The following is a 21,859-nucleotide window of genomic DNA, read 5'->3' as shown; positions in this document are numbered from 1 at the left end:
TTTAATCCTGGCATGCTTCTTCATCCTAGTTAGTGCAGTACATGCTTTATTATCTAAGATGCAGTTACTTCAATAAAACCTTATTGAAATATATTCTCTGATTGTCCTTGTATATGTGAGACTAATGTAACTGAGAGAAACGGATGAGATCTGAGTGACCACGGTTTCCCGGGGTCATGAATTGTCGTGCGCTTAGTTGCTCAATCATCCCTGCTCTTGGGTGTTATATATATATATATATATATATATATATATATATATTATATATATATATATATTATATATAACAAAAAATCTATGAATTCAACAGTACAACATATTATATGGTTGTATTATCAAATTCATATTTAGCATGAGGTCACTACTTCATTATGTGATAGTCGACCTCTTAAGAGATGGAAACAAAATTTACCTAATTAATTTAGAAAATAAACCAATTTGAAGACCTACTCCTACCCCTATTTGATTGTACTCATCCTAGTAGTGTTAACAATAAAACTATACCAACTTGCCTTCCATCTCATGTAGCCCCCCTAGTGTGTTGTTAATAATACCACTTTTTTACTTTGCCATCTAGAGAAAAAAATTATATATATATATATATATATATATATATATATATATAATTTTTTTCTCTAGATGGCAAAGTAAAACAGTGGTGAATGGCTTTTGTCATTTACCAGCTCAGCGAGGATGACACTGTCAATCCTATGCTTAAAGATTTTGTTATACAAATGGCAAAAGACTTTGGGCCATATGTACGAACACTTTTTCCCATAGACACAGAATGGGTAAAAACCTTTGCTACATCTGGCCCTTAGTCCGTATCTAGCTCAGCATGGATAGCACTGTGCTGATCCTATGCTTAAAAACTTTGCTTGATAAACAGACATTTTTGAGGCGAGCAAATCTAGAGTGTCGCTGGTGTTGTACAGTGCTCCTTACTGGAGCTGCTCTCCACCTAAATTTGGGAACTACCCAGAGTTCTTATATATATATATATTCACACATATAAGAACTCTGGGTAGTTCCCAAATTTAGGTGGAGAGCAGCTCCAGTAAGGAGCACTGTACAACACCAGCGACACTCTAGATTTGCTCGCCTCAAAAATGTCTGTTTATCAAGCAAAGTTTTTAAGCATAGGATCAGCACAGTGCTATCCATGCTGAGCTAGATACGGACAAAGTCTTTTGCCATTTGTATAACAAAATCTTTAAGCATAGGATTGACAGTGTCATCCTCGCTGAGCTGGTAAATGACAAAAGCCATTCACCACTCCAGGCACAGTGTAACAGCTTTGGATTAGTCAAATACCATCCAAGCCAACCTGGAATGAGTAAAGCAACCCCTGACACGTGTTTCGCTCTCATTAGAGCTCTTCAGAGGGTTTTAGCTTTGTCCAGACACAAGAGAGCACCAAGTATAAGTCAAAACAAGTCCCTTTCAGGGTTAGAGTGATGCATAAATTATGCAAAACACAAGAGAGAACTCTGGGTCGTTCCTTTCAGGACTCCCCGTAAAACGCAGTGAGAGGTGTGGGCTGTCAGAGCAAAGATCGGAGTACGTGAAACCGAGACCGGAATCACAACGCTCTACAGAAGTTTCTGTTAAAAAAGAAGAGAAACTTCCCCAACAAAACCCCCAATTTAAAAAGAAAAAAGGGACAGCAGTTGTAGTTTGTCATGCCACTCAAGAAGAGGCTCTATTGAAGAACAAGAAGTGGGCATTAGCGCTATTAGACAGCATGGCAGAGGTCACAATAGTTCCCCGTAATCTTCAAGAGCATGTGGAGGTGAAAGCAACTGATGACTTCCTACAGGTTGAAACTGCGGGCATGTGTGTCTCCTCGCCTGGTAGAGTATACAGAGTAACGTTCCAGTTAGAAGAAGACATTGAACACTCAATCGATGCAATCTTTTGGGACTGCGTCGTAAACACATGATATTCAACTGGCCGAAAGGGATTGGCCACCTGAATTTGTCTGTACTTTCCCAAATGGGGAAGATGTTATCAAACCTTCTTTCTCATCCTTTGTTCCTGATGAGCTCGCAGAATTCTATGCCATTGATTGGGCATTGGCGCAGGCACCCTCCTTATATCGCAACCACCTAGGGTGGGATAAAGATTCCCCCCATTATGCAATTCCAATTAAAAATCAACCTCAACCCCAGAATCCAATAAAACATAATACTAAAGCACCTGTGAGGGAAATCCTCACACAACTGTAGTACCAGGGCGTAATCGAACCCTGCGTCACACCAGTGATTAATCCCTTATTCCCAGTAGCTAAACCAGACCATTTGTACAGAATAGTCTTAGACTACAGACATTTAAACAGTCATACACACACATATGCGATACAAGACTCACACAGCACAGCACTCATGAACAACATAGAGCACAAAAAATACAAAACAACACCTAATATTTCCGATGGTTTCTTCTGCCAAAATATAGCACCTGAGAGTAGAGACTTAACAAGTTTCAGTGCACTAGGCTCCCAGAAAAAATTCTGTTGTTTACCCCAGGGGTACAAGAACAGTCCAGGACTGTTCGCAGCTCGTGTGACTTCAATATTGCACCTCATTGACCCTGAAGCATTGTCCTATGTAGATGATACCTATCTCACGAATGATGAATTACTGCAGCATCTGAGACGGGTAGCCCGCATTGTTGTGGGATTTGCTGAATTCGGCTATAAATTCAATAAAAAAAAAAAAAAAATAGCCTTCCTTAGTGTCCTGTTTCTGGGATGCAAATTATCAAGTGAAGGAAAGAGCCTAGAGCCACTATTCTTAGAAACATGCGCGCAGTTACAACCTCCAAATACAATAAAAAAAACTCCAATCACTATTGGGTTTCCTAAATTTTGGCAGAACTTACATTCCAGATTACACATCACGTATAAAACAATTATATGACTCAATACGTCCTGACTTTTCCAGTAAATTCTGGACAGTCGAGAACACACGCATTCTCAGTGCTTTGCAAACAGACATGCTTGCAGCACTACACTTAAACACAAGGGACAATAAAAAACATCTGGTCATCATAGTAATTGCTGGTGCCATTGGTTTCACCTATGTAACTTTCAATGAGGGTGAGTCAGTCCTGATTGCATACAAATCACATTTGTATTCAGCAGCAGAACAACGCTTTGCTCCCACTGAAAAAATTCTCACTGCTGTTCAGATGGCCGTCATTAAAGAAAGACCACTTGCCCAGGGGAAATACATTGTTGTAACTATAATTCCAGCCCTTGAGGCTGTTACCAAAGCCAGCATTCCAAACGCTAAAGCATTACTACCACATTGGATTCAATGGACAACGTCTTTGACAGCCACTGATGTTGACTATATCTTCAACCCACAATTACAAACTGAAGAACTTTTGCAATATGAACTAGAATACCCAGTTCCGACAAATACACTACCTGTTGATCAATATCAAAGAGTCATGTACACCGATGGCTCGGCACAACCTGCAACTACTCTGCTGCTTACACAGTCATAAGTGGCTACATGAAGGGTAATACATTTTGTCCCCAGCATACATTCACGCAAACCCTAGGGGATTGCACAGCATAACTAGCAGAGCTAAAGACTCTGGGGATGGCACTGGAACATACGGATCCTGCACAGCTAACACTGACTGTTTGTGATTCGTACTATTGTGTCCAGTCCTTCAATGAATACCTGCATTAGTGGCGCCAGAATGGGTTCAGGGACTCCAAAGGCAACACCAACAAACACAGGCTTCTGTGGGGGGGTGGGGGGAAGGAGCAGATCTGAAGGAAACGCTGCCAAACGTCCATGTTGTACATACACTTGGACACCAGTGCGTTGGAATACACGTTGCTGGAAATACACTGGCTGATGAAGCAGCCAAATCAGCAGTAGCTACGGCTTCTATTGCTGCAGTAACTCGTTCTGGAACAAAACCGGACAATGACATATTGGCTTCTGTGAAAGCCGCGCCCTATCCAAAAGCATTTTCCGCTAACTATTCCTACCGAATGGGAGGCTTTCTTGACGCAGAAGTAAAAATACTAGGCGTGGGAGTTCGATTAATTCCCAATAAAGATAAAAGACCAGAGTTGATTAAAGCAGCGCATGAGGGGGTTCCATCTGCCCATGCTAGTGTGGCAATATCATTATTGCAAACTCATTATTGGTGGCTAGGTCTATATAAACAGACCAAGCAGTATGTACTTTGTTGTGACATCTGCCAACAAATTAAGGGCGCCACCGTCAAACGCCCACCGCAGACACCCCTCCTAATTTCTAACAAATCATTACAATTTGTGTACCTGGACCATTGTGGTCCCCTAACAACGGACAGTGCATACAAATACATTTTAGTCGCTGTTGCCTCTTTCTACAGATTTCTATGGGTGTGGCCACAACACTCAGCTGACGCTCGAACTGTTATTAAAGATTTGTAAGTCTTTATCGGCACATATGCAGTTGTGGCTTTCCACTCTGACCAAGGCCCTGCCTTTGCCTCAAGAGCATTCAGGGACGCCATGGCTTCGTTAGGGGTCCAACTCCATTACTCGTCACCATTTCATCCCAAGGGAAATAGTGTAGTGGAGTGACAAAACCGTGATTTAAAGCAGTTTTTAACAGCCAGAGTATTGGGTATGGGTCATACTTGGCTTAATCACCTGTATTGAGTCCAGAGAGCACTTAATAATCTGCATCGAAGGTCCCGGGGGGAGGGTCTTCTTCATACGAGTGCCGGTTTGGAACTCAAATGTATGTTTCAGATCTTGATGGTCCTGGTGTGGAGACAACTTTAGCAACACAAAAGGATGATGGACGGAGTGCTGAACAATGCAAACACTCACCCCCAGACTCAAGCTAGCCTAGCTGAAGAGGGGGTGATACCCCGAAACCGGTCTTGCCTTTGCAGTCCAGGATGCTTGTTTCTGGTCCAGCGAGGACCTGGCCTGGCAGTTCTGACTGGACAGTTCTCATGGGGAACAGGATCAAGACTGATTTGCATATGGCTGGGTCCAAACTGGAATGGCATGGTGAGCAAAAAAAACTGATGGATTAAACCCAGATCTTTGACTGGGGGTGAATGTTTGATTTGGTCTACATTCCATCCATCAACTGTTCTTCCTGGTGTGGAGGTGGCAGAAACACCTTTTGACATAAATGAACGTGTCACTGTCTTGCAGGAGTTACAACAGTTCAGTGAAGACCACGCTTCTGCCAGTGCTGCCTCCGCAGGAATTAAGGATGTACCAATAACATCTACCAGCTGGATTCCAAAGGTCGGAGATCTAGTATGTGAAAAAGTTGCTGTGAAAAAGGTGTTCGGTCCTTCTTATCGTGCACCGGTCCCCGTCTTGGAATACGCGGTACCAGAACTGTCATTCTACCACCGTTGGCTGGTGCTAAAGAAAATCGCTTTGTATCTATTGACAATGTCAAGTTACACCATGTGGCCGTTCCTGCACAGCAGACCAAGAGGAGCAGCCAGTAGTTCCAGAGTCCATCTCACTACTGGCCGAGATGTCCCTCTACACGTTTTGAGCAGCAGTGCTGACACCTCTCGGAGCTTGGGGAGGGTGGAAAATGATCTGGCATTAGTTCCACTAACATCTGTTACAACAAACAATATAGAAATTACTGATCAATTTGACACAACTTCTACCCAGACTGATGGCATCATTTACTGTGAACCACTGCGGGAGACCTCTACTAGTTCTCCTACAAATACGGCTACAGCTTTTGCACGAACTGCTTCTGGATACTTTGACGACATCAACTACACTTTCTCTGACTCATTTGCCTCGTCTACATCTGAAATGCCAAAAACACCTAAGCTGATAAAATTTTCCCATGGAACTATTTGTGGCTTTCATTGACTTTATTAGCTTTCCTCCTTTGGATTGGCTTTGTCATTACCTTCTTTCTGTTCATACATGGTCATTAACTTCCTGAAAGATAAACAGTTGAACTGGTGGATGAGTTCCTAAAACCCCATTTTTCTTCTCACAAGGTCCGCAGAGAGTTGTCCTTCGTGAACATTTCTGCTATACCAATTCCTGATGAGATTGTTTGGGATAGTCACATTTGATATATACGGCCCAACGGAGGTCATTCAAATACCATATGTGTTTAAACTTTCAATGAACGATGTAATAATACCCGGAGTTGTTTCTGATGACTGGGATGTAAAAACAGTTGATTCCATGATGACTGTATTGCAGTATTTTACTGTATTTGAAAGTGAGGATGTTTACCAATCTAAAGAGAATTATAGTGACATATTTTGTTATAATTATTATGGACACCATTTCATTCACAGAGCAAGTAGCCCAAAAGCTATTTTTAATTACACACAATGGGACCATTGTCCAACTCTACCATAAGGGAGTTCTAAAACGTATTCTGAAAAATTTGCATATGTTTCTGGGCACAATGTCAAAAATGCTGAGTCACATTATTTCAGATTGGCATTGATGGAAAATGTACATATATTATTGACAGATAAGACAACAGACACGCTGTTTAGGCTTAGCAAAAATTAAGGAATTGAATGCGCCCAGTATTCCTGCCCCTACAAAATTTTACAAATGGCAAAATTATTTAAATGCAACTGAAGATCAGCTCGATGAATGGATCCAGAATGGCACGTTTAATGCTTCACTTTCACGTCCTGGTGGGTGGTTATTGTGGCCCATAGATACCAACGGGTGTTATAAATGTTTTATAAACTCCACGGGGGGTTTTAGAACAAGTAGGCCAGACCTTCGCTATGTGTCATCTGAACATGCGGGTATAGTAACAACATACAGTGTAGGGAAACTATTCTAGCAATGGTTGAAGAATTCCTCACTAGATGCTGTTAGACATCACCTAAGTCTCCTGTCTAATAATACTGACTTACAGAATTTCCTGTTAGGCCCCAGAAAACATCGCAGAAAGCGCTTCTTATACGCAGCTTATAATGAAATTTGGAGCTTTCTCAACAAGAAGCTGCTACCCGGTTAAGGCAAATAGATCAGGAAAACTTACAGAAGGCATTAGCTGTTGTAGATAATAGGATTAATACCCTGTCCGTCCGGATATACACCTTAACAGCATAGTTTCTTCTGCAATAGACATAATACAAAGTGACATGTCTTCTTTACATCATGGACAGAGTCAACTAAGGTCCATTATGCAGTTGGGTTGGACAGTACAAACACTGAAGGCCGGTCGCGTTCCCTGGCAACACGTTAGCACAAGGGACATAGTTTCCACATTTAATTTAACGCCATAACAAATAATGGCACAGAAAGATGCGACTTATGTCATGTTAAATATTGAAACATTAGAAACGTTGCCTTTTACTGTGGCTGAAATACCATCTGCTGAGTGGTTAATACACTGGGTCATTAATCTGCCTATTTCAACACTTCAATTCACACCCTGCTTAAAACACCGTCCAGTAGGCAGATGAGGCTAGGAGATAATTACATCCATGAGGTGTGGGAGCTAACCTTCTCGTACAAATGCCTCAGTGGCATGAAAAAGGTCTTTCTTAGCAGTAGTGAATGCAAGACTTCTGTCAGCCATTCGATGGTTTGTAAACAGCTGTCCTTGCACTGGGCGTGTAACAATTCGGCAGCGAACTTGGCTTTTTATCTGAGGGGAGTCACAGTCCCCTTGATAATACCTGCGTTCCAGATGCTCTTGAATGGCAGCTTTGTCCTCCTCAATAGTGAGAACTGTTGTGGGATGCGAGCTGGAATAGTTTGTTGTTTCGGTCTCTAAGATTGTTACATGCTGCAGGAACTTAGTTTTTCCTCCTACACAACAGAGGGAAGTAGCTGAGATTTGGCCCCATGTTGCAACTTCAAATGTGAATTTTGACAAGTTGAGCAGACACAAGGCTTTATTGTTTCAAAAACATGTGGTGCTCACATCTGCACGCAAGACCTATGCGCTTCAGGTTGCAAGGTTATCAACAGAGATACAGTCCCTTTTAAGTACCAACTTTCCAAGACACTTTGGTGAGCTTGTGGGACGAATATTTAATGCGTCCAGTACTACTGGAATCGCAAATTTCTTTAAGGCTGTTGCTTCTGATTTCGTTCACACCTTCTCCTCTATATTCGGCTTCATACCATCAGCCATCCGCTCAATATTCTCCAGCATTTTTGGGGGATTTCCGATAACTTTGGCTACAATAGGTGGTATTTTGCTGTTGCTACTTTTTCTGCGCAATGGCTGTCTCGCCGCAACAAGGAGGACTGAAAGCCCTCCCACCAGCGCATCTGTTTTGTGAACTCATGATGCAGTACTTTGGAGCATCACTCCTTGAATGGAGCAATTTGAGTGTGACTGGTCCCTGTCATTAAGACCTGTTTTGCATTGTGTGCAGCGCTTGTTTCAATGCCTCTGGTGCTTGTTCGAACATGCACTGAAAGTTTGTCTTTCTGCGTAGCGCTTGCTTTCATTGAATGCTGATCTGTTGATGTTCTCGCTAAGAGCTCATTACCAGACATGCGCGTTGAGGGTGCGTTTGCTACGGGAAGCTGCTTATGAGTTGCCCTTCGTGGAGGATGCAGCTCTACAGTCATTGTTTGTCACACCACTGAATGATGCTGCCTTGGCTGGAGCTCAGGCTTTGGAACACAAATTCTCCTTGGTTTTCCTTGGCCAGGAACTTCCTACTTTACCACCTGCCGAAGTGGAAGATTTCCTGTCTTCAATTATCCTAGATTCAATTGGCCACTTCCAAAATGAGACTGACGTTTGAAATGCGGCCTTTTGGCGCCACACTTAACATTTTAAATTGTCCTTTTAATACATGCTCAAGTGTCTTTTTAACTTGTCATTATTGACATTCTCATATATATATATATATATATATATATATATATATATATATATATATATATATATATATGCCTTAGGTTGAATTTTAGTAGCTTTTATACATAATTAGGCTTTGAACCACCTTTGAACCGGCAAGAGGGGGGTGTTGTGTAGCCATTTTAGTTATAGCTTTATACACGTTCTTTTAGCGAACTAGGCCTGACGCTGTGCACTTTAACCTAGGCATATTTTATTCAGCTTTGTTTATTATTTTACCAATAGCCACATTTGTGGTCTTGTTTTATTTTCTCTATCTAGCTGTTCTTTGTCTATGCCAGCACTGCGTTCTTAAACAAGACATTTCTTTCACTCTGTGCTTTTCTCAAGTCTGCAATAAGATAGCTTGCCGGCAGAGATTGTATGCTTTGTCTCTATTGTTCATAGAAACATACACACTCTCACGTGGGGATCCTTTCTTGGAACATCAGCTATTTTATTATAAAAACACTACTTTGACCCATGTGCGTTAGAGGGAGAACCCAGCCAGATGACCACTACTGTATGCTGATTGCAGAGTGCTTCGCTGCAGCTGTTTATGTAGACTACAGGCCTCTTGCTCATGTATGAGGGATGATGTTTTCCCAGGGGAACCTGAAGGGCAGGATTGGAGCTGAACATGCTGTGCTCTAACATAGCCTAGGTAGGAGCTATTTTAATGATTCTAGTGACAGTATGTAGCGTTATTTTTATTTTTCACTCTCCTTGTCACAATTTTAATCCTGTCATGTTTCATGTCCTGGTTATTGCAGTACATGCTTTATCTAAGATGCAGTTACTTCAATAAAACCTTATTGAAATATATTCTGCCTCGGATTGTCCTTGTATATGTGAGACTAATGTAACTGAGAGAAGCGGATGAGATCTGAGTGACCACGATTTCCCTAAGGAGTCAATTGTGTCATGCGCTTGGTTGCCCAATCCTCCCTGCTCTTGGGTGGAGAGGAGGCACAGCTAGTCAGCCGGAGAAAAACCTGTATTAGGCCGACAGGTATCATCACCTGTAGTGGGTTCAGACTCAGTCCTCCACAGTGCAAGTGATTCTGCTGCCTAAATCCATTTGTCTCATTAGAATAATGAGAGCCTACACGACAGCAGATCTAGAAAAGTGCATGTGGGAACCAGCCCATATATTCTGGAGCAGGGATATACCTAAAAAGTCCCACCTATAAAAGCCCTTCAGTGCTGCAGTCTCTTGCAGTCAAGTGTCATGCCTAAGAGGTGGTAGCTGGGTCAACAGGGACGGCACAAGGCTGCTCTCAGCACCAGAAATATTATCTTGGCCACCATGACCATGTCATTAGGCATCAGGTGACCATAGAGGAAGTCTAGAATCCTGGCAAACGTAAGGTGGTTAAATTCAAGCCTGTAAGCTGGATCGGCCCAATCTCTATTGAACCAGCCATGGATAACAACAAGTTGGGAGGCCAAATGGTAAAGATCCAAATGGACCATGCCCGTGCCGCCATCATAGGGGCCATGGTGACAGTGCCAAAATGCTATCTAATGCCTTTTCCCCCACCAGAGGAACAAGGCCACCACTCTATCTAGGGCCCTGATCCAGGAGCGTGGCAGCATGAATGGGATATTTTGGAAAAGGTATAAGAAGCATGCAAGACTCATCATTTGTCTATAATATACCGCCTAAAGCATTTAGAGGTAGGGTCTGCTACCTTGCGAGATAAGCATTAGTCTTCTGGGTCAGCACTGTAAGGTTCAGGGACCATGGTAGTTCAGGGAGGAGGACCTCCCAAATGCCGAGGTATTTAAAACTCAGGCGACAAATGGGTACAATCTCCTGCCAATGGAAGCAGTCACTGGACAGTGTGAGAGGCAGCAATACAGATTTAGAAGAGTACATACAGAGACCTGATGCATCTTCAAAGCATCGCAAAAGCTGGAAGCACCGGGAACCGCTGGTCACGGGTTCCACTAAGTGTAGGAGGACGTCGTCTGCATAGAGAGCTACGCGATCCTATGTACCTCCGTCCCATTGCCACCCCGAAGGGTAGGATCAATTCAGATCAACTTTGGGAATGGCTCAATTGCCAAAGCAAAAATGTTAGGTGGGAGGAGGCATCCCTAAGAGATACCCTGACAAATGGGGAACGTGTTGGAGAGTGTCCCGTTGATCTGGATGTGGTGGCATTTGGGTCTATATGCAGGGTGCGGGCCAGTCTGCAGAATCGAGGACCCACTCCCACCTGCTGCAATACCAGCTGCAAATATCTCCATTTCAATGTGTCTAACGTCTTCTCAAAGTCAATAAGCGGTGTGCCAGGGCCACATGGAGACGACAAATACAATGTTGCATGCCCCGATTTGGCATGAACCCACATTTGGTCTGGGTTTATTAAGGTCTGCAATACTTTCTTCAGGTGGGTAGCCAGAATAGTGGCATGTATCTTCACTTCCCCATTGATGAGATAGGTTGGCTGGTAAGCGGCACAGGACGAAGAAGTAAGGTGTGATTTTGGATAACTACAATGGTGGCCGAATCCCCCTCAGGCAGAAAGGTGTCCAGTCGATCAACCTCAGTATATAAGGCTAGAAGTCGGGAGGTAAGAATATCTCTAAATACCTTGTAATATTCAGCTAGAAAGCCATCCTGGCTAGGGGTCTTCCCAGGGGCAATGGCAGAGATCGCCGAAGCCACCTCCGAGGCTGCGATTGGTTGGTCCAACATTCTAGGCTCAGATGGAGTAAGTCGAGGAAGGGGGACATTGTTGAGGAATTGAGGAATACATAGGGTTGATCATCAGGGAGGCTGTATAGAGTGATTGGTAGTAACTGGTGAAGATCCCGGCCACCTCGGGAAGTGTAGTCAATCTGGTACCTCTAGCGTCCATAATCTCCGGTATAATTCTGGATTGTTTTGGTGGGAAGTCAGCCAGTATAACAGTTATACATTTTTTGTCACCCTAGCCAGACCCACAGGCTGTGGAAACACACCAGAGGTATATAGCTGCCTCCAAGGATTGGAGACCTATTTTCCTGCCTTATGGAAGAGAGCTGAAGGGTTACACTCTCAGTCGGGTGCGTGGTCTAGTTGTATTCAAGTCGAAGGGCTTTGGCTTCCAACCGACTGCTCTGCGTCAATCAAGCCAGTTTCCAAGACCGAATATAGCCCTTGGCCAGATCTCGCTTTGCCACCTTACTGGCTGCCACAGGGTGCCTGTCTTAGAGACGAAGCCATAGTTGGCAGCAAAGTATGCCTGGAGTTCCATCTGTAGAAACTGAAGACAAGATTTACCCTGCAGATATCATGCATTGAGACGCCATATAGGGCGGTCCCCTGCTACATGGGGACCCAGGTAAAGGAGAAGAGGAGCCTGTTCCAAGATGCTGCGTGGCAGGATTTCAGTGTGAGTGACCTCTGTGCAGTCATGGGCTGGCATAAAGACAAGGTCATTGCGGGATTGCGTGTGGTGCACTGCTGATAAGTGCGTGTATTGCCAGCACCTCGGATGCCAGGTCCTTCATACATCACATAACCACAGGGTGGCAAGCCATTCTGAAAGATGGTGAGCTGTGGTATGTCTGAGGTGAATGGGGGAGGGCAGAAGTGTTATACAGTGGGTCGGGACTGCGTTAAAGTTTCCACCTATCAAAGTCACACCACAGGTGGAGGTCTAGTATTAAAGCGGAGAGGTCCCCCAAGTGTCTACGCAGGGCTGCCGGGGGGAGCATATTTGCTCACCAAGTTGACCGGTGAGGGCCATGAATCATCTTTGTTGTCTTTGACCACCCAAGTGACCATCATTGGAAAGGAGGGGTATAGGAGTATGGCCATGCTTCTAGATCCCCATGTGACCAATGACTCTGGAGGCGGCCTGGCAGTCAAAGCCTGGTGCGCCCGTTCATTTGTAAACCAAAGCGAAATTAGGGTGGAGGGCATCCATGATTTGAACCAGTTTTCGAGAAACTCTGCCATGGTCTGCGTCTCGGTATTCTCAGGGATGCTAATGATTCTTACGTTGTTGCGTCAAGAGCGATTTCTCTGCATCCTTGACACAGCAGTGGAGCTCAGAGGGATTGCACTTCATCTTCCACGGTAGACAGCCGGGTCTCCTCCTCAGGGATCTGAGCCGTAGCATTGCGGGAGTGCCACAATGACCCACACCTCTCTAATCTTGTCTCAACTGCTGCCTGCGAGGTTTGAATCACCTGAAGGATCATGGCAGGTTCACTGGACTGCCCCGCCAACCTCAAAGTTCCCAGTGGGGGCCACAGACAGCCCAGTGGTATACTCGTCTATACCTGTCTGAGCAGTTGAAGAGTGATCTGCCTTATCCTTCCCCATGCCGCCCTGGTCCCCAGGCGTCAATGGCTAGCTTGATGGCCCAGCCCACATGCCACAGCTTATGGCTGAAGACCAGCTGAGCTGGGGTGCGGAAGGTGGGGATAGCGAGCCCCGAGAGTAGGACGGCAGGTGCGTGGGCCCTGGAGAACCCCACTTCAGGTGTGCCTGAGCCCAACAAAACCGTTCTTATCAAAGATCAGAGGGGTCCCGCGTCTCGCTTGTCCCTTTGTGTCTGCAGATGTGCCAGAATCTTCATGACCTGCAGCACTGGTGTGGGTGGCAGTCCAGAGCAGGACCACTATGGCAGGTCCAACTCCTCAAACCCCATCAGCCCCCGTTCCAGAGTGTTTTGCTTTAAACTAACGACCGAGCTGAAATAATCATGCACTGACAAAAAATCTCTGGAATGCACTTCATAGTCCTAAGAAGACATTTATTATTTCACTACACAAGGTTCCTAAAAGGAGATTAGCATATTGAAAGCACACGTTTAAAAATAGTCACAACAATGAAATTAAACATACATGGCTGATTCTCCACTGCAATACACAGCAACTGTACGTATTTGGCAATTGTCATCTGTATCCTGATTGAGGTCTCTGAATCCCTCACTGTCGCACTGGGTCTCTTTTATATCTTAAAAAACCTAGGAGGGAGCTTTATGGAAAAACCCCTCCTGTTGCGCAAGAAGTATTCAAACATGCTGGCTAGTTTAGGTATGCTTTGAAAATAACACGTTGGGGTTTGACCACAATCCCACGATGTCAAGTCAAAGCAAGGCCGTTCCCTGCCGTCTGAGTAGATTCTCATCAGCCAAAGCCCTTGGTGGGAATTAATACGAGAACAAGACAGAATGGATAGTTTACAATGTGGAAAATTACGGGCAGCCTTTAACATGGCAGTGTCAAATGCTACGATGAAGTCAGTAGGCAGAATGAAGCTAAGGCTAAACTGAATACAAAATGGAGTCTGTAACTGGTGATCACTTGACAGCTAAGCCAGGTGCAAAGTGGTGCTACACAAAGTCCGTAGTCAAAACACACATTTCACTACACAGAACCACCAGCCCAATCCAGGGGCCACTGATCTTTCATATGCCAAAGTCACAGTGAGGTGCACAGGGCAGCGAGAGGTGGGCGGGGGCTGGGGAAAGCCACCTGACAAGGAAAGACCAGCAGGCCCTCTTCGGGGCCCACCTAGCGGCTGCCCACTCCCGTCAGCGCCCAAACAGCTCAGGCCTCCAGGTTCTGACCCACAAGTCAGCCCCTGCCAAGGAGACAAAAGTGAAGCCACACAGGCTGCACTGCCCACGCCCCGAGTGCACTCACCGTTGTTACAGCTTGTGCTTGTTCGTGGGGTGCACTGCGCATTGCCCCAAGGTGGGGGAGAAGTGGGTCACCAAAAAAAGGTCTCCTAAGTAGCCGGTGCCAGCAGCTCCCTCAGGGCTGACTCTGGCACTCGGCACTCACCGAGTGCGGGCTGCCCGATGCTGTTCAGTTGGATCACATGGCTCACCAGGCTCTGGCCAGATTCCCCAACAATCAATTCATGCAGGGCTCAAGTCAGCTGCTGGGGCACACCGCCCCCACCAGCACAGTTGGGGAAAGCTCAGGCAGCTCCAACCTGGCCGCCCTCCAGACACCTCTGCTCCGAGGGCTGCACGATCATCTCCAATCCTCTGGGGCTGCCGGGAGCCCCCCCAGGACCAACGGCGACTGCCTCAGGGCTCACCTATCGCCGACCACCATCTGGTCGCCGAATGGCAGTCGGGTCCCACAAATACGGGTGTGTTCACCACCACAGCCATGCCGGGGGGAGGTGGGTTCCAGAGCTGGGACAGGGGCCTCCCCAGTTTGGAAATCACCAGATCAGGGCTTAGATGGAGGCGAATGACGGAGGGGTCCAGAGCACTTCTAGAGTGCGACTGTCATCTTGATGCCTCAAGCCACGCCCCTCCCAGGAGTATGAAATCGTAGAGTGAAAAGGCTTGACTGCAAATGATGGAACTTGCTTACTTGGGCTGTAATGAGCTGACACTTGCGTTTCTTGTCTCCCACAACAATGTTGGAGTGTGCATGATTTAAGACAGCATGTACGTAGGGTCATAGGTGTGTAGTAGAAATCCGGTCATAAAACACCTCAACCAAAAGAGCAAAAACCTTGGTCACAGTTCATTGCCTATAGTGCTGACCAAGCATTAGAGCCCGGAACTGGCAACAAATCCAAGGACACAGACCAACTGAAACCTAGTGTGGATTTCATAGAGGGATATGGATCCTAAAAATTAATGGATGTCAGAACCTCACTGTGGCCGATAAAGAGTTCAGTTCCTTTCTTCACTTTAAAGTGCATTGTTTGGACAAACAAACTCTTCTTAAGTCTTGTGATTCTTACCAAAAACAGGAAGACTAGTTACCTCATGAATAGTTCCATCCGGGCTGCAGTCTTGGGAGGGAGCCAACTCTAGAGTTTGGCAGCAGCACTCAAACTCCATTGTTTAGCCCTTTTTTGCAACTTCTTGCACCCACAGTTTGCAACAGACTCCTTCCAGAGCGGTTACAAGTTGCAAATCTTCCCTTTTTTCCACCCAATCTTTTTGAAACAGCCTTGAAAAGTTGCCTAACTAGGTACAAGATATAAGGTCTTAAACAATTCCATCTTCTTTTTGTCCCAGTGCTTCTAGTAAACCGTAAAGCATCAAGAGGAAGCTTTCCAATGCAGTTTCATTGTACCATTCACCTGGTGTTTAGTAATTTAAACTGTGATGGAACTTGTGGAGCAGAGAACCACTAATGCTCGACCAGTCATCCCACAAAAGGAACCAAGGTTAGAATTCTGATTGCCCAGACCAAGCCTGCAGGCAGTGCACATGTGCTGTCGCTATGGCAACAATCTATTGCATCAAAAAAAGTAAAAAAACTCTTCATAGGGGCTTTTAGCCCGCTCAAAATTTATCATTGGTGCTTTAAGCGTGCCCGTTACTTACCATTAGTTGGTTCGGTTGGCTCTCTCAAATCCTTGCTTCAGATTGGTAAGTGGGTCACTTTCACTTTCTTCTTCGTGCTTCTGTCTGCCCTGTGGAGCATGGGCGAAGTCCTGATTAATTGTTTTATAGGTGTCCTTCTGCTGCTCGTGCTCTGATTCAGAGACTTTGTTTCGTTCCCTTCATCGTTGTTCCTTTAATTGTTTGTTGCATTTTCGCTTCCACATTGTTGATTTTTGCTGCCATCCTTCATGCACTCAGTTAATTTTTGCCCCGCCACTTCTTGCCCTTGCCCCTCACTCCTCCCTCTCTTTGTTCCTCTGTCCATCCTGCCCCATTCTCTCTTCTGTTAATTAGGTTGCAGATTACCAGACAGAGAGGCAGATTACCAGATTACCTGGTTTGCTCAAGGCATTTTGGGTACATTCCAAAAGCTGACCTAGGAATGCATTCTGCCTGTGTCTTGCCATTGGCTTTGTGATTTGTAACTCCCATTTTCTTGCTTTCCATTTGGTGGCTTTTTGTTTTAGGCTGTCCAGCTTGTGTTTGTAGCTTCCCTTGCCTAAACCCTATTTACAGTATCCTTCTGAGTGATCCCTATCTGGAAACAGGTCTGTAAATGTTGTTCTTATCTTGTTACATGCGCTGTGCATTCAAAGACTGAGTTCAAGTGTCAGACGCTGTCTTCAGAGGGTGCTTGTTTACTTTTCTTTCTTTGACTTCAAAGTGAGAGGATGTATGTGACAATCATGCTGAATACTTGGGAGTCGAAAATAGTTTTTTCTAGCACACAACATCATTTAAATGAGCTGTGTAAGTATTTTAGGATATATCAGAAATAGGAACAAAAATGAAGCACATGTTTTGTTATTTCTATAGTGCTTTGGAAACAAATACATAAATATGATCATAACAAATCTTGACACTAGGTTATGCAACTTCCACACATTTTCATCTGTGCACTGTATAGTTTTCATAGTAAAACTGTATGTCTGTACAAATGTAATGGTCATCTCAATTGAAAGTGTGTTGTCTGTAATGAAAAGGGTGTTGTCTGTAATGGCAGTGTGCTGCCACACCATGAATATTCCACTCTACTCCACTCTGCTTTGCAACACTGCACTTTACTCTGCACCACTCCACACTACTGCGTCCACTGCACTCTACACCACTTCATGCTATGCCGCTCTACTCTATCCTGTACCACTCAACTCTCAGTGCACTCTTCACCACCCTACTATACACCACTGCACTCTTCGCCACTGAACTCTACGCCACTCCAGTCTAGGCCACACCCATGTACTCTGCACAACTCCAATCTACTCCACTGCACTCATTGCCAATACACTGTATGCCAATGCACTTTACTCTGTAGCACTCAAATCTATGCTCCTGCACTCTGCCAATTCATTGTACGCCACTCATCTACTCTGCACCCTTGCACTCTGCCACTGCAATATACACCACTTTAATCTACATCGTTACACTCTGTGCCACTCTGCGCAACTGCACTCTACCCTGCACCACTCCACTCTACTCTGAAACAAGCAACTCTGTGCTACTCTTCTCCACTTTATGATCCCACTGCACTGTACACCAGTCTACCCGTAACCACTGCACTGTACGCCACTGCACTCTACTAAGCATCACTACTCTACACCACTGCTCTCTACACCACTATGCTGCACTCTGACAATACTCTGCAACACTGCACTCTCTGCCACTGAATTCTCTGCTGCTCTGCTCTGCATTACTCCAGTCTGTGCCATTGCTCTCTTTGCCATTGCACTCTATGGCAATATACTCCACTCTGCACCACTCTATGCTACTCTACACCGGTGCACTGTCACTCACTTTACACTGCACTCTACACCAGTGGTCCCTAGCCTTTTGACTCCTGAGGACCCCCACTGAATGACTACTAGAAGCAGGGAACCTCCAAGCAATTTTTATGATTTAAATTTCAAACATTAACACAGTTATTATGAACAAATACACAAACAAGTACACAACAAACAAATACTTGAATTACTAAAGCTATAATTATTTTATATTGAAAAAAAAAAAATGCAAACATTTTACTGGGAAGGTTGGCACTGTATCTCAGCGACTAACTTTTCAAAGTTTTATGTTATTTAGACAGTTCAGATTCTAAATTTCCCAAGCGATTTCTATTTTAATTTTTTTTAGGTTTATGAGATCTGAGAAAACTTTTTCACATACATATGTGTGGGGACAGGACGTAAAACCTTAAGACCTCTCATCTCTCTCTATCCTCTCTGTCGCATGTAATTCATTTATTTTATAGCACCTCTCATACCAGTGTAGGGTGTCGGAGCACTTTACAGGTAACTACAAGGTGTAGGATTCCCATGCCATCCACAATGGTAGGCAATTTCTAAGAGTGCTTGGTTTGGAGAGCACAAACTCAGGATTCAAAACCTAACACAGTGATTAGTGTTGACTTTAATAATAAGAATGTATTTCCACGCAAGCAAACTTTTTTTTTTAGCAGCATAAGGATAATGAACGACTGGGGAAAACATAACTTTCTCATTTGTGCCATGCAGTTTCCATTCATCTCTTTGATGGCAATTCATATTTCATACTCAATTACGATTGTAACTTTTCAACTGCACAGTAACCCACTGTGCTATGCACATAAAATATTGTTCTTTGCATGATACATGTTCTTTGCAGGCGGCACTTTAGATGAGTCAAAACTGCCACTATTCGAAACTTCCATCTCTCTCCAGCAGGTACATTAATCACCAGAGTTAACTTGATATTTTTTTTTATTTTTTGCCTGAAAGCTGCTGGATGTACAAGGAACTTTGCACTGCTTCTAAAACTGCTTCACAAATGAAGCAATAAATATATAAACATGCGCATGTTTCTGTCGAGAGGCCCCGGCTGTAGAAGTGCCTTTCTGCTGGCCCAGGCCTGCGGACCTCCTGGGAATGTGTCACTTAACCCTGGGGGTCCGCAGTCCACAGATTAGGAACCGCTGCTCTACTTCATTCCACTCTATGCCACTTGACTCTCACCACTGCACTCTACTATGCGCCACTTTAATCTACACCACTGCAGTCTCTAATGCTGCATTGTACGGTGCTGAATTCAGTGCCCCTGCACTCTACGCCACTATGCTCTGCAATACTCTACTCCAGTGCACTCTACACAGTCCTCTCTACTGTATGCTACTCCATTGCAACTCTGCACAATGCCATTCCAATACACAACACTCTCTGCCTCTCTCATACACGACACACTCCTCCACTCCAATACAAAACACTCTCTGCCACTCCACAACATTCTACTCCACTCTTTGCCATTCCACTGTAGGGCGCTCCACTCTCCACTAGACCACTACATCATTTTTTCATCGTGCTGAACAGCAGCCTTGCTGATGTACAAGTTGTCTAAAACACATTGGCAGAGCCAATATCTCTTGCATAGACAAGACCTCTTTAATTCAGCATCTTTTAGAAAGGCTCTATAATTCACCATCTCTTAGGAAGGCTCATGCTCATCCTCTATGGTTTTCAGCAGAGGTCGAAAACATCTGTATAGAGAAGAGGTGCAGACTAGTGTCTCCTGGCTGCCAGGCTCTTTTAAATCTTGATATATCTATATACATTTTATGTTGGTGGTATTTGACCTGCCAGAGCGGCGCACCATGGAAAGCCGTGAGAAGCTCTTTGAGGTTAGAGAAAGGCGAACCTCTGTGAAAGTGACTATTTCATTCAGCTAATCCGATCATTTACACAAGGAAACCCTCAACCCACTAGCCAAGATTGTTCTTTAGGGAGGTACAATGTGTTTACATGGTGAAAATGAGCTCAACATTTCACGTTCTTATGCACATCTTGAAGTAAGGATGGGTCTTTTTTAATTGCGGACTGTGGGATTAGCATTCCTTAAATATATCTGCATCTTTCAGGAAGAATGTTATAGTTGGTGATGATTAGCTGAGCGTAGAATATATGTGCATCTTCCAGGAAAGCAAAAATTGTTATAGTTGGTGATGGTCAGCTGAGCATTTCAGCATTACATACATGTCTTTTCCCTCTGCTTCTCACAAAAATAAATTTCACTATAAATCTTGCCTATTTATGCCGTGTGAATAAAAACTGAGATTGGGAAATATTAATAAAATGTGCACAGGCAGAGCTTTGGGTGCGTTTACAGTGCCGTTTATATTCCACAATGCCTTTAGGCGGTCTCAGGGCCACTTTAAAACTGTTAGCACAGCACCCTTCATCTGCTGCTGCACTGCACTTTCAATCTGCTGGCACAGTGCCAAATATATCTGTTGATGTTGCAGTTTGCATCTGCTAACACAGTGGTATATATCCATTAATGCACCACCTTGAATCTGTTCGCGCTCTTGCTTGCCCTGCCCCACCCACCTCTTTACTATGTCGATGCTTGACAACCTCCTCCCAACAGAAAACAAGCATTTGCAATGCAATGGGTCTCGCGTTGCTTGAGTTAAAGCTATTAGTATTGTAAACTCCTAACTAGACTTTGCTTGCCACATAAACTGAAAATGAAAAGTAAAACAGTTTCACATAAGCGAGCCGACGGCCACCATGAGCGCGAAGCAGGCACAAAAGAAAACAGGTTCGCTTGCAGTGAAACGTATCGGCAAAAGTGCAGTTATCCACGTAACTGGCAGATGTTCAAATATCCATGTGACAGGGTCGATGTCATGCAAAGCGCTCAACTACTGCCCAGCGAGATCACGCTGCCTACGAAATAAAGAGGAAAAAGTAGTCCAGAAAACATGGAGCCTCATACGTTTTGAGTAGTTGGCTGGTGCACTGGAGGAGGGCTAAACACCGGAAAAGGTATGATGTATGCATGCCTTTCACTAATGAAATCAAGCTAATTTAGAAAATCAAGCCCCCGAACCAACCAAACTAATGGGCGTGACATGGGTGTGGTTAAAACCCCGCAGAGAGATTACAACAGGGACTGAGCACTTTGCGCATTCAACCCTAAAAATAAAACTGATATGGGGAGAGCTGGCCATATCATATAGTTTTTTTCCACCTTCCCTCTTTGTTGCATGCCCAGTCGTACCTGTCCCAGTCCCTCCCCTTTCACCCGTTGTTGCTTCCTGTGTACCACCAGAAAAAAACCCACTATCCTTGCCTCCATCCCCTCAATAAAACTCACTATCACATGGCCAGCACTGGCCGCATCATAGCAATTTTTTGTTACCTTTCAGCCATCCTACTGTACTGTGTGGCTGAAAGTCATTGAAAAAGCCAATAGCTCTTTCATAGGTGAGATCTGTTCGCTTTGCCAGTGCTTGTGTACATATGTTGTCAATAGGTGAGACCTCACCCTCTTCATCCCAAAAGCAGGAAATCCATGTATGCTGCCCGTGAACAAGAAAGCTTACTTTCAGATATCGAGCAGTGTTGCTTATTCTAGAGCTTTACCTGAAAGGGACCATGTAGTTCCACAAAGTTCCTTGGCTTGGTTAGAAGTTAAGCAATACAAGGCATGCACTTACTTGGGCCAGCTCCTTATTTTTTATCAAAATTTAGCCTTGTCCGAAAACCAATACCTGAGCCTCGTCTGAAATAAGACACACTAAAAAGAAGGGTGGGCGTGGAGTTTTACATTTTGACAGGCAAATGGTCTATTAGAGGGATTTCCTTTCTTGGTTGAAAAAGTTAGGAT

The 21,859-nt window shown here is 44.5% G+C and overlaps 1 protein-coding gene across 9 annotated transcripts in view; it reads left to right on the top strand.

Moving 5' to 3' along the window:
• Nucleotides 1-21,859, top strand: part of SLC19A1 (solute carrier family 19 member 1) — a 136,912-nt gene that overhangs the window by 66,862 nt on the left and 48,191 nt on the right. The window lies entirely within an intron of this gene.

Source organism: Pleurodeles waltl, chromosome 3_1 (genome assembly GCF_031143425.1).
Source record: "Pleurodeles waltl isolate 20211129_DDA chromosome 3_1, aPleWal1.hap1.20221129, whole genome shotgun sequence".
NCBI classification, from domain to species: Eukaryota; Metazoa; Chordata; class Amphibia; order Caudata; family Salamandridae; genus Pleurodeles; species Pleurodeles waltl.
The sequence above is the reverse complement of the archived record's forward strand: the minus strand, read 5'-3'. Positions and strand labels throughout refer to the sequence as shown.